Source organism: Martes martes (genome assembly GCF_963455335.1).
Source record: "Martes martes genome assembly, chromosome: 7".
Taxonomy (NCBI): Eukaryota; Metazoa; Chordata; class Mammalia; order Carnivora; family Mustelidae; genus Martes; species Martes martes.
In genome coordinates this window covers 4,271,951-4,287,015 of record NC_137894.1, presented here as the reverse complement: position 1 = coordinate 4,287,015, position 15,065 = coordinate 4,271,951, and the positions used below count along the sequence as shown (strand labels likewise).

Genomic DNA, 15,065 nt, shown 5'->3' with positions numbered 1-15,065 from the left:
ATGGGGAGACCCTGATCAGAAGTAGAGTTTTGCATCACTCGCAGTGCCCTCTGGCTGATGGGGCCTGTGCGTGCGGGCTGCGGGCTGGGGTGCGGCCTGGGGGCGAGGAGAGCTGCTGAGAGCAGGCCTGGCAGCCTGGGGCCGGGGCACCGGGGAACTGGTGCGGGGATGAGCCCAGTGGCTGTGTGCAGGGCCGCTCAGCACGGGGGCTCTGATGGCAGTGAGGGCGCTGGAGTGAAGGCTGCAGAGGCCGGTGTGCCTGAAGACTGGCAGAATTAGGGGCGCCTGGGTGGCTCAGTGGTTTAAAGCCTCTGCCTTCGGCTCAGGTCATGATCCCAGGGTCCTGGGATCGAGCCCCGCATTGGGCTCCCTGCTCCACAGGGAGCCTGCTTCCCTTCCTCACTCTCTGCCTGCTTCTCTGCCTACTTGTGATCTCCGTCTGTCAAATAAATAAATAAAATCTTTAAAAAAAAAAAAAAAAAGACTGGCAGAATGAGTCACACTGTGAGAAGCCAGCACAGGGAGGCTGAGAAGGGCCACGGGGGTGGGGGGTGGGGGGACGTTTAGTGTGCTGGTAATGTGGCATCTCGATCTGGGTGCTGCGTGCTTGTACAGGTGTGTTCTGTTTGTGAAAATGTATCTACTAATACAGGGACATACTTTTCTCCGTCTCTTATAAAATGTAACAAAATGAATGGGAGCGGGTAGTGAGAGTGCACGTTTTGGTGCCAGACCACCTGTTTTCAAATCTCAGCTCTTTATAGCCAGTTTATAGCTGTGGGACCTTGGGAAAATTACTCAGCCTCTCTGTGCCTCAGATTTCAAATCCTGTAAAGTGAGACTAGTAATTACTCCTGTGTCTTAGCAGTGCTGTGAGGAGTAAATGCATTGATACGTGTCAAGCATGCTGAATTGTGTATAGCACATAGTAAACCCTCCCTAATGTTGCCTGTTATTAGTTGTTTTTCTTAATAGTGGTTCTTATTATGAATGCGAATAGATACGAGGAAGACTTGATGCATCGGGCAGTTGTGGTTCATTGATTGCCAGTGGGCACTCTGCCAGATGAAGTCCTGAGTGTAGCCAGGCCTCGGGGCCTGGAGTGGATGGGGGTGGGCTACAGGTCACTGTCACAGTAAAGCAAAGGAGCGGTGAGGTGTTGCCATATGAACCGTGATACTGCCCGGACTAAGGCAGGATTTGCAGTGGATGAGACTGAGCTTGAGGTCAAGGTCCCGTGGCCTTGCTGGATGATGTGTGTCTCAGGCCCTGAACTGGAGGGGCCGGCTGGGAGTGCCAGTGGGGGCATCAGCAGCAGCCTTCCTCTGGGGGAGGGCCCTGGGGGAGGGCAGCTGTGGCCTTGTGTGTCTTACTCAGGGCTTTCCCAGGAGTCTTGGTGCCTGTGCAGTTAGTGGCCCAGAAAGGTGTCCGAGCCAGTGATACTGGGTGTGTTTGACAGTGAAATACAGGTTAGTTCTATCTGCTTTAGTGAATTTTCAGAATTCCACCCTCATTCTGCTGATAGCTGTAATGGTCTGCCTGGCTTCCTGTCACCGCCCTTCTCGAACCTTGGTTAGGTTTGTCCCACCAGACCCCTCCTCTTCCTCACCGGGTAACCACCCCGACCCCTACCCCAGTTCAGTTGGAGGAAGTGAAAGTCCCTCGAGTTCCACATTCTGGAACTCAGTCCTGTTTCTAATACCTGGGCCTTGTTGCCGTGGACCTTTCCTGTCTTAAATCCCAGCACCAGGTAGGGGTCTTGCTTCTCTATCCCAGCCTGGCTACCTGCCAGCGGCCCGCTTTCCCCGCAGTGGAGGCCTCCTTTGCATTCATCCCGGATTTCAAGGATGAGATCCTACCACCTGACATGGACTTCCTCTTCGACTGACGCGTCTGCCTGAATCTCTTGCTACCACGCTCACCCTACCCCACCCCATCCTGCCCTCGCTTGCTGAGCCGTCCGCCTGCTGCCGAATCTCCCTGAAGCAGCGTCTGCCAGCATTGTTTGCTGGGGATGCGGTGCTCTTCCTGACCGAGGGAGCCTCCCTCCGCCCGGGCTGAGGGGCCAGGCACCTACTCCACCTTAGCAGGCCCTGTGAGATTGCGCGGCCACCTCCTCCCCGGCCAGCCTGTCCTTTGTCTTCAGGGCTCCTGTTTTGACAATGGGCACATGGGAGGGACAGGTTTTGAGTCCCGTAAAAAGAAAAAGGAAGGAAGTGTCCTTCACACAATTTCTGCTCCCTTTCCTCGTTCTTCCTGGGGTGTCTGTGTGTTTGTGTATGATGTTTTGTTGTTTGGGGGTGGAGGTGTTCATAGTGGAGAAGGGTGGACGGGTTGAAGAGCAGTTTTTACTTTGTGCCTCAGCAAAGAAATCTAAAAAGCTAGCCTGCAGAGCATTCTAGCTCTCTTCTCTCTTTTGATATCATACAAGTGGCATAACAACTCAGCCTTTTCTGTAAGTGACTATTAGAAAGCCATCTGGGGCTGTAGGTGATCTAGAATATTTTATAATCAGACCAAAAAATCCTGTCCCTTTATGTTTTTTTTTTCCTATGACCTGAAAATAAGGATGTTACAGATCTCTTTATATTGGAATTTATTGTCTTAAGACTACGCATTCTAAAATTTAGGAATTTGGGGTGGTAAATTATGAAATTCACATACAGGAATATATGTGGGGAGTTCAGGCTGGAGAAGGGACTCTTGTCCTTGTTTTTTCATGGCCAGTTTTCTTCAAAAGTTTAGATTTTCTCTGGACTGTGATAGGTTATTCTGTTTTTTATGACAAAAACCAGCCAAACAAGAAACAAATGTCATATGCTGTTCGGAGGAATGTAGATTGGTAAGATTGCTTTGGAAAATGGTCTGGCAATATTTAATAAAGTCCAACGAGGCATGTTCTGTCACCCACCAATTCTGCTAGGTGTACTACACCCAACAGAGAGGGGTACCTGTGTTCGCCAGGGTCATATACTAGAATGTTCGTAGCAGTAGCATTCATAATGGCTAAAAACAAGAAGTAACTCAAGTCCATCAAAAGCATAAGTTGTGGAAGAAGCATATCATGAAATACTCTGGCAGCAGAAATGGGAGAACCGTGGCTACCCACGGCAGCAGGGCTGTTTCACAAGCTAAGTATTCAGTGAAAGAAGCCAGGCCGACAAGACTCCATCTGCTATATTATTTGATTTATACAAAGTTCAAAGTCAGAGATGTGGTTTTGGGAGTCAAAGTGGTGCTGACCTTAGGGGAAGAGGGCGGGACAGTGACTTGGAGAAGGCATAAGGGCTTTATGTTTGGAAGCGTTCTATTTCTTGACCTGGATGTTAGTTATGCAGATAGGTTCATTTTGTGACGGTTCACCAAGCTACATACTTAGGATTTTTATTCTTTTCTGTGAGTAGGTTAACCTTCAGTAAAAATTTGTATTAAAAACCTCAGTATATGTTCTGTAGGAGCCAGAGTTTTCCTGAATGTGTCTGTCCTTCGGGTCCACGGAGTTGGCATGTACTTGTGCCTCAGTCTAAAGTACTTTTTACTCCGTTTTCACTCAGTTCCTCTTCCTCCTTTGGGTCTCCCTTCCCCACACACGCAGGGTGCAGATCCCCACCTGTATGCTCTGCTGGCACCCTGTTCAGGAGCACAGCTCGGATTGGTGAGTAGTCGATGGCCTCTCCTGTTCTGCGAGCTCAGAGGCTGGGCCCATCCCTGCAGCCATGTGTCCCCAGGGACGACCCAAGGCCCATACCTGCTGGTAGCTGTCAACTGAATGAACCAAACGGACTGGTCGGAGGGAGCGGCCTTTTTCTGGACCCCTTTCCAGATTAGTTCAGGGAAGGGCCAGCTTGAAGGCGCTCAGGTGTTGGAGCCCCTCTGAAGTCATGTGAAACATTGTTGAGACTGTGGGGACTTCTGCAGCCTCAAAGTGTGACCTGTAGGACAACTTCCCAGCTGAGAGAGCAGTGTTGGCTAATCAATCGATGTCCCTTAACCTAGTTCTGTGTTCTATGCCCACTAGTCATGTTCTTGAGAACAAACAGTTTATATATGATGACTTCATTTGTTCTGGCTTTTCTCATGACAATCCTAAGGTCAAGCCTATTTTAAGCCTGAGAAATATGTCCTGGAAGTTAGTTCCAGAGTCCCTATTTCCTTTTTCTTTCCTTAGCATGGAAATCTTGGCTGTCTTCCCCATCCCCGCCTCCCTGAACTGTTCTCAGAAACAACTTTGAAAGTAACGTAAATATGCTCTGTGTTGGTTTTGTGTGTGTGTGTGTGTGTGTGTGTGTGCACTTGAGTTGTTCTTTTTCACCTGGACGTGGGGAAATAGCACGTTCTCATTTACCATTCTAACCTGACAGAAGGAAGCCCAAAGGTGTACTCAGATGCACCCAGAAAGAGGAAGAATTTAAGACAGTACATTTGCATTTAGGCTTTATTTGTTGGGTGATTTTTGTTGGGTATTTTCCTGTCGTGTAAAGTGGTTGAGAACTGGGCTTTGGAGCCAGACACTCTCGGTCCCAATCCCAGCCCTGCCACTCCCTGCCTTTTGACCTTTGGTAAGTCACGTAACCTCTCTGCGCCCAAGCTTTTTCTTCGTAATGTGGGGGATAGTCGTCAAGATTGGATTAAACTGTGAATGTAAAACAATCTGTTCAATGCTTAAAAAGTTGTAAACACTTAACAGAGTAGTTACCTAAAATGGAAGATTCAATTTTGTTGTTTGAAAAAGAATGGTTTTAACATAGAGTATCTATTAGACTCTAAAAAGTAGATTAGGGCTTTCTTTTTAAGAACATTTTTGGAAATTAATTTTGTGATTTATAAATGACCATACGATTTACCCTTGGGAACCAAGAAGGAAATACATACTGCATTACAGCGGTATGTATGTGTCCCCCCACCCCCTTTAACTCTGAAAACCAGTGAGAGAAGTTTGGAGAATTGGATTCACTGTTAACTCTGATGATGGTTTCCTGAAGAACAGCCCCATCTGGGGAATGAGTGGGATCTTTGAGCTCTTGTCATTTTCTTCCTTCGGCAGTTTCTGGTTGCTTCGCTTTAAGGGCCGCGCTGAATGACGCTGTGTTTGTTGGTGAGCACAGGGGAAGCAGAGAGGTGCGTTGCGAGGGATGGAAGACAGTATTTACATACAGAATTTGCAGATTACCAGCTTTGGTTCTGATGGGCTGGATGGAGAAGTTTCAAGGTCAGAAGGGCTTCAGGTGTGGTGGAAAGAACGGACTTCCTGTATCCTGCTTCAGCTGCTGTGCAACTTGAAAAAGTTGTTCCTTTCTCTGTCATTTTTCTCGATTTTCTTATTTGCAAAATAGGGATATTTCTCCCTGGTAGTTTTTTGAGAGGATTGAGATTACCTATTTTACCCTTTTCCTCAGAGACTGTGAGATAGGTGTAAAGGAGTTTTTATTTGCTTTTTCTTTTTCCATTTAACCTAGGGTCTGCTCTGACAAGAATAAAGGAATTGTTTAGAGGATTCTCTCTAATTAGCTGACTTACTATTTTGAAATATTTTATTGTGGAGAATTTACGATATGTAAAAAGAAGAGAAAATGGTGTTATATTTGTTGTGTAACGGATCACCCCAAAATTCTCTGGGTTAGGAATTTGAGAGCGGCTTGGGTGGGTGGTTCTGGTTCCTGGTCTCTTGGGAGGTTGCAGCTAGCTGTTGGCTTGGGCTCCGGTCAGCCAAGGGCTTGCCGGGGCCAGAGGCTTTGCTTCCAAGGTGGTTCCCTCACCTGGCCGGCTAAGTGAGTGCCCCAGTCTTGGGGTGGGGACCCAGTTCCTCTTGATGTGGGCGGTCTTCACGGGGCTGTTCAAGTGTCCTCAGGACACATTAGCTGGCTTCCCCCAGAGAAAGTGACCCTGTGCACCAACACAGACAATTACAGTGCCCCATTTGACCTAGTCTGGGAACTTAGTGTGTGATCAGTTCTGCCGTATTTTATTGGTTACATAATAAATCTGCCCTCAGTTGAGCTAAAGAGGAGACGTGCAAGATCTTCTGGTGATCGTTACATCTTTAATTCATTAAAGGTTACAGATGGTAACATTTTATGGCTCCTTCCTCATTTAATACTGAAATACTTTTGAAAGAGAAACTTCTCCTCATTAACTGTGTGACAGAATTTGAATAGCATCTGTAGGATAAATGCTTGTTTCTTGCCTTTCATTTACCAGTGTTCAGAATAAGGGTTTGGTTCTCTAGCATCCTTCCAAAGGGGACCAGTTAAATTTTATTTGTTTTGAGTCATTGTGAACTCAAGAATTTTAACATATTTGATGTGTTTCAGTCTTTTGCATTTAATCTGTTCTGATGTTCAGCTCTTGTACCCCTGTTAGATAAGTAGCGATACTAACCGTATTCCTCTTTGCCTTGCTTTGCTCACTTAGCAGTATATCCTGGAGATCACGCCATTATTTTATGGACAGGAATTCCTCTTCAAGAACTGAGACCTAGGGGTGCCTGGGTGGCTCAGTGGGTTAAGCCTCTGCCTTCGGCTCAGGTCGTGATCTCAGGGTCCTGGGATGGAACCACACATGGGGCTCTCTGCTCAGCAGGGAGCCTGCTTTCCCCTCTCTCTCTGCCTGCCTCTCTGCCTACTTGTGATTTCTCTCTCTGTCAAATAAATAAATAAAATCTTAAAAAAAAAAGAATTGAGATCTAATTATCTAATTCATATACTCATCCCTTAAAAGTGTACAGTTCAGTGTTTGCGTAGTGGTAATGGCTGCACAACTTCGTGAATACACTGTCTGCCTAATTCTGGAATGTTTTCATCACAGAAACCTGTAGCCATTAGCAGTCAACCTCCATTTGCTCTGGTCCCTCCCACTAACATCCAAACCCCTGGCAGACCCCAGTCTGCCTTCTGTCTCTTTGGATCTGCCCATTCTGGACATTTTATTTTATTTTATTTTTAAAGATTTTTTATGTATTCGAGAGAGAGAGAACACGAGTGGGGATAGGAGCAGAGGGAGGGGTAGGAGCAGCCTCCCCGCTGAGCAGGGAGCCCCATTCAGGCCTTGGTCCCAGGACCCTGAGATCATGACCTAAGCTGAAGGCAGAGGTTTACCTGACTGAGCCTCCCAGGCACCTCTGGACATTTTCATTGTAGTGGAATCTTACGCTTTCTGGCTTTTGTGTCTGGCTCCTTTTACTCAGTGTCATGTTTTCCAGGTTTGTCCATGTTGTATTCCCCTCCCGTTCCTCCTCTTTGTCATGGCACACTGCTCCTGGGCTGGTCCGCCACACCTCACTTAGTCAACCAGCCCATGTTGCTGAACAACTGGAATGTTTCTAGATTTATTATTAGACGGCCTTGTGCATATATCCTTTTAATTTATTATTATTGTTGTTGTTATTACTATTGTTGTTATTTTGGGTTTTTTTGGCCAGTATACCCTCTGGACAGATTCCTACAAATGGGATTGCTGGGCTAGAGGATAATTGCATATGTAATTTTGCAGGTTGCTGAATTCCCCCCTACAGGGGTTGTACTACTGTTTCACATTTTCACAAGCAGAGTCTCAGAAATTGTTTCCCTACTGTCTTGTTTCAGTAGGATTTTGTGGTATCTCACTGTATGTTTGACTTTTTATTTGTACTTCTCATATAATGATTGAGGTGGATTGGACATTTATCTTTTCACATGTCATCTGTGTTCTTTTTTTCTGTGAATCACTGTTCCTGTTCCTCTAGAACACTTTTCCAAAGGATTGTCTTTTCCATTTTTGGATGCCATTTTTCTATTACACATATTTTAATCATTTTCCTTCTTACTTTGCTGAAGGCATCTTGTCATGCAAGTTGTAAAATTTTTTGTGTAATTCTAGTGATACTTTTTCTTATTGTGTTCTGGAGTTTGAGTCATAGTGGGAAAGTTTCCCTCTGTATTTGCCCATGTACACATCCTGGTGTGTGAAGAATAGATCCCCTTCCCCTCCCCATACTGCTATTGAATTATTCCCAGCACCATTTATTAAGAAGTCGGTTTTCCCCACTGTATTGATACACTATCCTTATGATAAATTTCATACAAAATTGGATCCATTTGTGGATTTCTTATTCTTTTCCATTAGTCTCTATGTCTAATTGTTTGCCATTGCTATGCTTTAAAAAAAAAAAAGTCTTTATTTATTTATTAGAGAGAGAGCTCTAGAGCATGAGTTAGGGGTTGGGGGAGAGGGAGAATCAGACTCCCTGCTGAACAGGGAGCCCAGTTGGGGCTCGATCCAAGGACCTTGGGATCATGACCTGAGCTGAAGGCAGATGCTTAACTGACTGAGTCACCTACGCCCCTGCTATGCTTTTTAAATATCTGGTTAGGCTAACCTTCCTTATTTCTTTCCGTTCTTACTTATGTGTTACGGATGAACTTTATGATCTGCTTGTTTAGCTCTGGGGAAAAAAACTTGAAATTATTTTTATTGGGATTGTGTTAAATTTATAAATTAGTATAGGGAGAACTGACATCTTTATGATGTTGTTCATTCCTTGCCAAGAACATGGTATGTCTTTCCATTTGTTCAAATTTGTTGTGTTTTTGCGGGGGGGGGGCAGTGCTTTTACAGCTCTCTTCAGAGGTTCTTCTTAAGTGTCTGCTTATTTTATTATTTTTTTGCTTTCATAAGTAGGGTTTTATCCTCATTGTATTTTCTAACAGATTTTCCCTTTTATAAATGAAGCCTATTGATTTTGATACATTTATTGTGTAGCCTTCTAAATCTCTGATTTGTAATACTTTATCAATTCTTTTGGGATTTCAGACATATCATTATACTATTTGTGAAGAGAATTTTACCTCTTTCCCAGTTCTTAGACCACTAATTGCAGGCTCCTCTCTAGTTGCATTGGAGAGCATCTCCAGGGCAGTGTTAGAAAGGTGAGAAGGTAGCATTTTGTTTTTATTACACAGTAGTGTCTTGTTTCTAACTTTGGTGAGAAAGTTCTGATTTTTCTCCGTTAAGATTCAGCAGACTTTTACATGCAATGAAAGGAGTAGAGGAAGGAAATTATGTGGAGAAAGCTTTTGTTTTTTTTGTTTTGCTTTTTGTTTGTTTTCCTTTTTAAAGCATGGGTGAGATACACTCAACATTTGTAGTAAATGTGATTATTTCTACTCCCAACTCTGTGGCACAGTGTCTTAATCATTTTATCCACAGCTGATGGAATTAGTTGTTTTCAACTATTTGACAAGGAAAATGCTTAACATATGCGAGGGATAAACACAGTGGAAAACTGTTACTGTATAATTCTAATTTTGAGAAGAGTTGCATGGAAAAAAATATTAAAGGGTGTTTAAAAATGGAAACCTTAGTCTTCATCGTTTATACCGCTCTGTCAACATCTAGTTTTAGAGTTTGCTGTGGTGGGGGCAAAGATCCTTACAGAGCTTCCGTGAAATGCCTCAGCGACACACGTCACTTCAGCTCACAATCTGTTGAGTAGAACGAGTCAGTGGCCTGACTGTGAGGGGTAGGAAGGGTAGCCCTCCAGTGTGTCAAGAAAGAGGGGAACCAGATACAGGGGACATTTAAAAGTCTCTGCCACAGCTGAGAACCTCTTTTAGTGCAAATTCTTTAAAATTTTCAGGTTCTTCTATAGTGACTGGCCTGTTCTGGTTTTATTCTACTTTTATAAATTTCAGTTTATTTCCATAAAATTGTTGATTTCATTAAGATTTTAAACTATTTGCAACATATCTTGAATAAGCATGGTTTGATGGGCATTTCAGAATGACAACCTTGATTATATCTCCGTAAGGCCGGGAATAAAATCACAGTGGCTGCTCCGGAAAATGGGTCACGGGCACAGAAGTCACGGCAGACTAACCGGATTTCCACTGCCACGCAGGGGGACAGGTCGCCGGTCCACAGCAGCTGTGGGGATGGCGGGATGTGGGCGAACTCGGGATGTATTTTGGAGGTGGAATAGTGGTGGTACACAGAGGAGCAGGCGGGCTGTTTCTGCTGTTCCGGACAAGATGAGGTGTTTATGCCTGATGGAGATGAACACGCTGGCTTCGTAAATGAGACTATGTTGCTGTCTACAATTTTTTGGTGGTCAGTTCACACTCTGGCTTAAACTATTTCATCGTGGGCCAGTTATAGTTGGTCCGTGGGCCGCACTGTCAGCAGTGTGTCCCAGTGTCTGTGATTTCCATTGTAGGACATGCCGTGATGTGATTTAACCAGTCTCTTGCTGGTGGACTTCTAGGTGGTTAGCACCTCTTGCCCCAACACCCCTGCCCCAAATCTTCTGTGACATTAGAAATATGTCCTAATGCTATGAAATCCTTATTTATACAATTATGTATGCACTTTTTATGACCGTGGAGGACTGTTCCTGGGGAAAACAATAAAGATTTTGGAACATATGACAAACTGGTCTCCAGAAAACTTGTTACCCATTTACAGAGACAAATTTTTGCTATCCTTTTTTTCCTTCCAAAAAATCTTCGCTGTTTTAGGTGACAAATAGCATTATTTGAATATCTATTTCTTTGATTACTATAAAGATTGAATTTTTGTCATGTGTATTTTGGAGTTGATATTTCCTTTGCCAATTCCTTATGGTCCTTTTTTTAAAAAAATATATATATTTATTGCGAGAGAGCGAGCGTGTGCACACTCTGGCAGGCAGGGAAGGAGCAGAGGGTGAGGGAGAGGCAGACTCCCTGCTTAGCAGGGAGCCTGACCATGTGGGGGCTGATCCCAGGACCCTGAGATCATGACCTGAGCCAAAGGCAGATGCTTAACTGACAGAGCCACCTAGGCGCCCTCAATTCTTTATGTTCTTGATTATTTTTATTTTGGGATATAAGTACCCTTTATGAAGGGCATTTACTCTTTGACCCTATAGTGGCAATATTTTTCACCATTTTTAAAAGAGATTTTCTTTCTTCCTTCCTTCCTTTCTTTCTTTCTTTTTTTTTGCCTCACATAGAAATTTGTCCTTTCTGCGGCAGCTGCTAGCAGCATCGTTGCTTGTGTGGGGGTGGTCAAGGCTGCTGGCTTCCTCGTCTCCAGAGGCTGCCCTCCACGGGCAGCACGTTTGCTGTGAGTCCACCATGCTGGGGGGAGGAACTTGGGAATTCAAAGCTCTTGTGTCAAGGAAGTTGGCATGGGTGATAGGGAATATTAAGGGATTATTTTTCACTTGTAGTGGAATTGTGGTTAGGAAGAAAAATCCATACATACACAGAAGTATTTCAGGGTGAGAAATGTTAGAGAGTTGCTTTAAAATACTATGGCACTGTCTTTGCCACATCTACTGTGAGAAAGAACGAAGGCCATTCTCAGCAGTCAGACTGTCCACATTCCAGAAAATGTCAACATCGCTCTGAAGGGGTGCACTGTTGTCGTGAAGGGCCCCAGAGGAAGCCTGCGGAGGGACTTCGATCACTGCCACGTAGAACTCTGTCTCCTCAGAAGAGCCTCCAAGTTGACAAGTGGTGGGGAAATAGTATGAACCATAGTCACTTCTTTTCTGTCTGTAGTCATGTACAGAACCTGAGTGAGGGCATGAAACTGGGCTTTCGTCGCAAGATGAGATCCACGTATGCTCCCTTCCCCACCAGTGTTGTTACTCGGGAGAATGGTTCTCTTTTTGAAATTCACAATTTCTCAGGTGAAAAATACATCTGCAGGGTTTGGATGAGGCCGGTGTTGCTTGTTCAGTATCTCAAGACCAGGAGTTTCCTTCGATGCTTGAAGGAAATGACATTGAACTTGTATCAAACTCAGTTGCTTTGATTCAGCAAGCCACAACAGTTAAAAATAAGGATATCAGAAAATTTTGGATGGTGTTTATGTTTCTGAAGAAGGAAAGTTCAACAGGCTCATGAGTAAGATCTAAGTTGTCCCTCTATAGAAACAGCAAGATGCCAGGTGATTTTTCAGACTTATTTGTGATATTTTATTATGAAAAATACTTTTTCATTTTACATTTATTTTAATAACACGGGCTCAAAGTGGCAGGTAAAGTATAAAATCTCCAACTGCCTCCTTTCTTGTTTTTGTGCTTTATTTTCTTTCCATGTGTCTCTTTAAATTCCAGTTAATATACAGTGTAATATTAGTGCCGGTGTAGAAGTTAGTGACTCAGCACTTACATACAACACCTGGTGCCCCTCACCACCAGTGCCCTCCTTCATTCTCAGTATGTGTGATGTTTTAAAGATACAATAAAAGCTGTATCGATTTGGGACTTTTTCTTAACCAGTAATTCTTTCCAACTATTTGGCAGTAAACCATTCAGAAATCAAAACAAAACAAAACCCCCAAAAACTATAGCAGAAAAAGGGCAGATGTAGCAAGTGTGTCAAAACTTTAATAATTGAATCTGGGTGGGCATATGGGGGCTCTTTATACTATTCTTTGTTTTTGTGTATGTTTGTGAATTTTCATTGTAAGACATTTTGAAAAAGCTCTTGGGTCTTTGGAGGGCTTGGTTGGGGGTGGTGGCTCTTCAGAGTCCTTGCGGCTGGGGTTCTCTTGGCCCCTTTCTCCTGGCGCCCTGCAGGCAATGTGGTGATTCACACCAGACGCGGAGCCACCATTAAAGTCAGGAACGAGTCCAAGCAGGAGGCTCATTATTGCCTCTTTATTTAAATGTCCACAGTCATTTGCAAATAATACATATTCTCTCTCAGGTACAAAGTTCTAAGTATATCAGTTAAATTAAGCTTATTAATCTTCCAAATCCCGTCTGTGTTTATTTTGTACGCGCCCAGGCTGCCAAAGAAGGAGGGTGGCATTTAGAAGTCCTCTGCCACAGTTGTGGTTTGAGGCCGCTTTCTCCTTATACTTCTCACAATTTGGGGCTTAAACAAAAATCTATTTTTAAATTTTGAAATAATTTCAGACTTACAGAAAAGTTGGAAAAAAAATGTAGTGCAAAGAATTCCTGGTAACTCCTCACCCCGATTGCCCAGATGTTCACGTTTTACTGTGTGCTGTTATCATTTATTCTCTGTATTGGTTACAATTATTTTTGGAGTCATTTGAAAGTACGGAGTTGCACAGATTATGTCCCTTTACCCCTGAATACTTCAGTACATATTTCCTCAAAATGGGAAGATTTTCTATAATCAATACTGATATCAAAACAACGAAATGAATATTGTTACAATACTGTTAACTCTTCTGTAAACCTTACTCAAATTTCACCAGTTGTCTCACTAGTTTCCTTTATAACAGAGAAGAATTATTATTACTATTATTTTTTTATTTGACAGAGAGATCACAAGTAGGCAGAGAGGCAGGCAAAGAGAAAGAGGGAAGCAGGCTCCCCGCTGAGCAGAGAGCCCGATGCGGGGCTTGATCCCAGGACCCTGAGATCATGACCCGAGCCGAAGGCAGTGGCTTAACCCACTGAGCCCCCCAGTTGCCCTTATTATTATTATTTTTTAAAAGATTTGCCTACCCATTTGAGAGGGAGAAAGAGAGCATGAGTGGGAGGGACGAGGAAGAGAGGGAAATAGAACCCTACAGATGGCCTCACTGAGCGTGGAGCCCGATGTAGGGCTTGATCCCACAACTCTGAAATCAGGACCCAAGCCTATGCACCATCCAGGTGCCCCAAGGAAAATTATTTTTTAATCTACACCCATTTGGTTGTCATGTCTCTTTAGTCTTTAATCAGAGAATGTCCCTTGGTGTTTATATTGGGATCTAGACATTTTGGAAGAGTTCAGGCCAGTTATTTGTAGAATTTTCATTATTTTAGGTTTGTCTGCTGTTTCCCGTGATCGATTCAGGTTAGGCACTTCGGGCAGGATACCAGAGATGTGACGTCACGGCCTTCCCAGTGCATCCTGTCGGAGGGCATGGTATTCCTGCTGCTGTCCACTGGGATTCCTTGATTGAGATGATGTTCTGTGGCTTTCCTCACTATTTTTCCCTTTGAAATCAGTGACTATCTTGTGGGCAGATATTTTGAGTCTATGTAAATACCCTTTTTCTCACTAAACTCTCAACAGCTAGCTGTATCATCCGTTGGTGATTTTTGCCTGAAACGTTTGTTACCATAATGGTTACTAGATGGTGCGTCTTCAGTCCTGGCTAGGCGTTCTGACGTGCGGCTTTGTTACTCAGCGACTTGCAGTCAGCCTCAGGACTTTGAGTTGAGGTCCACAGGACATTAGGGCAAAGAGCAGCTGTACTCCGGCTTCAGGCCGGACACATGCCTGCATGCTTCACGTTTCTCCTTCGGGAAGGCCTGGTTGGGTCCAGGGCTCACCCTTGCCCCTGGCTGTCCGCTGCCCTCTCAGCTCCAGCTCTCTTCCACAGCCCAGCAGTGACGTCTGGCTATTAGGAGCTGTTTTTCGTGATGTCTGTGGCACAGAACACAGCGTATCCACGAGGAGAAACCAGCGGAGGCTGCATTTTCCGGAAGATGCCTGTGGCACGGTGGCATGTCACGGATTTCCGGCTAACGGGGTCTGGGGAAGATTGTTCGTTTCGTTGAATGGCAGATGGGTGCCCGCGTTGACATGCTAAAGGGAAAGCGTCCATAGAGGAGAGATGGCCGGTTAGGACAGAGGGAACTATTGTTGGGATCCTTGAAGAGGTGGGCTCGAGTGGTGGGATTAGCTCTGGGCAGGAGGAAAGACCGGTCAGTGTACATGGAATGGGTGCCACCGTGTTTGCAGGTTAGGAGTAAGCACAAGTTTTAAGGAGTTGTTATTGCCTGAGCGCCTCTCCTAAGAGTGAGGGGACACAAACCGTGAACACGTCATTGGATAGGGAAAGAGTTGTGGGGGGATAAGAGCTTTCTGGGGCCTATAGAAAGCTCTCCAGGCAGCTGGGGGCGGACAGCATGCATGCTTGGTGGCCTCTGTCTACGAAGCTGTGTGATTTTTCCAGGAGTGCCCAGCATCCCAGTGAAGAAACGTAGGAAATGAACAGTTGTTCATAATTTGTTGTTCATAATTTGCCCCACATTGTGTCAGCAAGGAGTGGGAGATGGGAGAGCAGAAGGAGGGATGGGAGGGTAGCACTTGTCAGGAGAGGCGGTCAGTTGGCGGAAAGTAGAAGAGTGA

General features: G+C 44.6%; 1 protein-coding gene and 1 pseudogene across 3 annotated transcripts in view; both read left to right on the top strand.

Annotated features, from left to right (window-relative positions):
- The window catches only part of PDE8A (phosphodiesterase 8A), a 148,641-nt gene that overhangs the window by 25,112 nt on the left and 108,464 nt on the right, over window positions 1-15,065 (top strand). The gene's annotated exons all lie outside the window — the stretch shown is intronic.
- LOC308345543 (large ribosomal subunit protein uL6-like) lies at window positions 10,023-11,871 on the top strand (annotated as a pseudogene). The gene is made up of 2 exons: window positions 10,023-10,045; window positions 11,305-11,871. The product of its transcript is annotated as a large ribosomal subunit protein uL6-like (transcript).